Source organism: Primulina tabacum, chromosome 11 (genome assembly GCF_025594145.1).
Source record: "Primulina tabacum isolate GXHZ01 chromosome 11, ASM2559414v2, whole genome shotgun sequence".
Lineage (NCBI taxonomy): Eukaryota > Viridiplantae > Streptophyta > Magnoliopsida > Lamiales > Gesneriaceae > Primulina > Primulina tabacum.
This window is the reverse complement of record NC_134560.1, coordinates 17,285,538-17,288,857: the sequence shown is the minus strand read 5'-3', so window position 1 is coordinate 17,288,857 and position 3,320 is coordinate 17,285,538.

Below are 3,320 nucleotides of genomic sequence, written 5' to 3'. Positions count from 1 at the left end.
AGGCTTCTTACTCTGATGTTGCTGCTGAGGAGGGCGGTGCGGCGCTTGGATTGGGTCGCTTGCCCTGGCGATCTCTCTCAATATCATTCTGGTCCTGCTCTGCAGCTAGAGCTCTGGAGACAGCGACATCATAGGTAGTAGGGCCAGCCACCCTAACATCACGGCGCAAGATCGGCCGCAGAACATCCATAAACTGCCTCAACTTGGCTCCAGCATCATTTGCAATGAGTGGTACGAAATGGCAACCCCTCTCAAACTTACGGATAAACTCCGTAACAGTCATGTCTCCCTGCCTCAGGGTCATAAACTCCCTGGTCAACCTGGAACGCACCTCGTCAGTAAAATATTTAGAGTAGAATATCTCTGTAAAGCGCGTCCAGCTCAGAGTTGCCAAATTCAAGGCTACGGATGCTCCTTTCAACCACAAGCGGGCGTCTCCTCCAAACAGATAGATCGCACAACGAACCCTATCCTCGTCTCCAAGCTCCATGAACTCGAAGATAACCTCGAGGGACTTAATCCAGCCCTCGGCAATAATAGGATCTGCCGTCCCTGAGAACTCTTTCGGTCTCATCATCATGAACCGCTCGTAGGTAGCCTCAGGTCCCGTCTGCTGGCTACCCCAGCATTGTTCCCCGCAAACTGCGCGAAGAACTGAGTCATTCTGGCTAACATCTGGGCGTTCATGTCCGATGGAGGGGGTGGAGGTAAATCTCTCTCCTGCCTATGATCCTCACCGTCCTCGTGACGATGCTCATCTTCTCTCATGCGCTCAGCAATGCGTCTAGGAGGCATACTGTTCCATACATATAACCCATACGTAACCAACATGCATAATTCATTATTTCTTTATATTTAAATAAATACTACATAAACATAATATTGACATAAAATATTTCATGAAAACATGCTGTAAAAATATTTTATGCTTTAAACGAAGTGCGTAAACGTAAAACTTACAGACCGAAGACATGACTTCTTGAGCTTCTCGAGATCAGTAGTAGTACAACCCTTTACAAGAACATAGGCTCTGATACCAACTGTTGAGGCCCGTATTTCGTATTTTAAAATTTGCGGAATTATTAAAAAATTTTCTCTTTAAATAAATAACATGCAACATTCATGAAATAATCTGATAAAATAGGTTTAACTTAAAAGTAACAGCGGAAGTAAATATTGTGTTCAAAACAATCACTTAAAAATCATTCAACATATTAAAACTGAGTTTGAATAAAAAAAATAGTGCATAAACTGAAACATGAGGTCCTCGGGTTCCTACTACCGCCGACCCAAGCTAGCTCACTGGTCCCCGCCCTCAGTCTCGACCTCATCAGTACCTACAAAAATAAAGTCTAGTGAGCCTAAAGACTCAGCATGCATATATCGTGAATAACAAATAAATATATAATAAAATTTCATGTGACGTAAAAATATCGTATCGTAAAGCGAAAGGTGAAAGTCACTTCATGAGTAATTATAAATACGTGCATATCTGAAAATCATACGTAAAATCTTGCTCGATAGAGCTCTGTCATAACATATCATATCGTAATTTTTGGTAGAGATAATGTTTCTACGCAAGTGTCCCATAACATAACATAACATGCACGTCTGATCAGACTAAACCACAGTATACTGGGCGGTAGAGATCATCACAGCCCTTGGACTGGATATCCGTACCCATACATAATCGTAAACCGGTCGTAAGTCACCGGGTGAAGCAATCCCATAAGCGTAAGGTGGCCACAATACATATCGCATGTATCTCAAAAATAAACATTTTATATTTTATGCACGTAATATAATTATAACCATGTTTTTACCGAATGAGTTGGATCTTTCCCAGGCTCGCTGCGACCTAATTCTAACATGAGAAACACGTAAATAATCTTAACTTGACCAACACTTCATAATCGAACTAAAAACGAGACAATTACGCCCAACAAACTTAGTATTCAACCATGGCTTCGTACCAACCCGAACCAACATTGAACCATCGTTTAACCATAGTTAAAACACAACAAAAATACTGGAAAACATGACCCTAGGGCTGTAATACACGAAAAATGTGAATGGAGGCCAAAATCGTAAAACGCTCTTTCGAGAGTAACTTTGGCACATTGCACCGTAAATTCTCGTACGACTTCTAAACTTAACCAAATCACAAACGGTCAAAAACATGACCTTTCTAACTCATTGAGGTACTGTCCAGTAGAAGGCCATAGGCTAAACGCCGACCAAGAGCTCAAACACCACCTCTGAACCGAATCCATGCTGCAGTCAAATGCGCGATGGCAGCAGCTGCACCTGCTGTGTTCGTTTACGAGACTAATGATCATTGGGGCTTGAACCACCGACCAGAGCCTCTTCCCAAAATCCTAAGGTGTGGCTTGAACCATGGCTAAGGGCCCTAGGCCAACCACAATCCAAGAAACACCAAAGACAACCCAACGTTCCCACCCAAGAACCAAGCTGCTGCGCGTCGGGTGTATTGCTTCACTTGTTGTCTCGTTCATTCCAATGGCCATGTGATTGACCATGGCTTGATCTAGATATCATGAGGTATTGTGTGAACCATGGCTAAGGGCTAAAGCCAACCAAGATTCATCCAAACCTCCAAAAAGCCGAAACCACTCACACAAAATCAGAAATGGAAAAACCGAAGGGGCACTTGTGTTGTTTGTTTAAAATTTTGATGGGACCATGAACCAAGCCGTCAAAGGTCATCTTGGTCACGTCCTAAACATGCTAAGGGAGGGTTCTAACCATGGTTACAGGCCCTAGGCCAACCACAATCCAAACCTTCACCTTAGACATCCAAACATCAAAAATCGAGACTCACATTGCAACTATGGGGGAAGTTGCTGTCAAGTCTCTTCCTTGCGTGCATGGGCTGGAACCAACGAGCCACCATGACTTCAACCCAGCCTAGTATATGCCTAGATGCAGCCTTGAGCATCTGGAACAGACCAACTCCTTGTAATCATCAAAGACACAAAAACCGTGAAGCACGGAAGAAAGGGGATCGAGGGGCTGTGCAGAATTTTTTGTGTAGTTGCTGTCATATTTCGGTTATTTCATGAATCAAGAACATGTAATGGTTTAAAAATATATATATGACTTGATTGAAGAGAAAATAAACCATATATACATGCCTGGAATTTGTTTACAAAAAGAAATCAAACTATGCGACGAACACGACGCGGCGGAGACGTAGTTCCTTCTCTTTTCTCTCTTGATTTTCTTGTCGATGGCTCACGATTTTCTCAGCCTTTTTCTCTGAAATTTCGAAGGTGAGGGGTGGGAAGAATGCTAAGGGA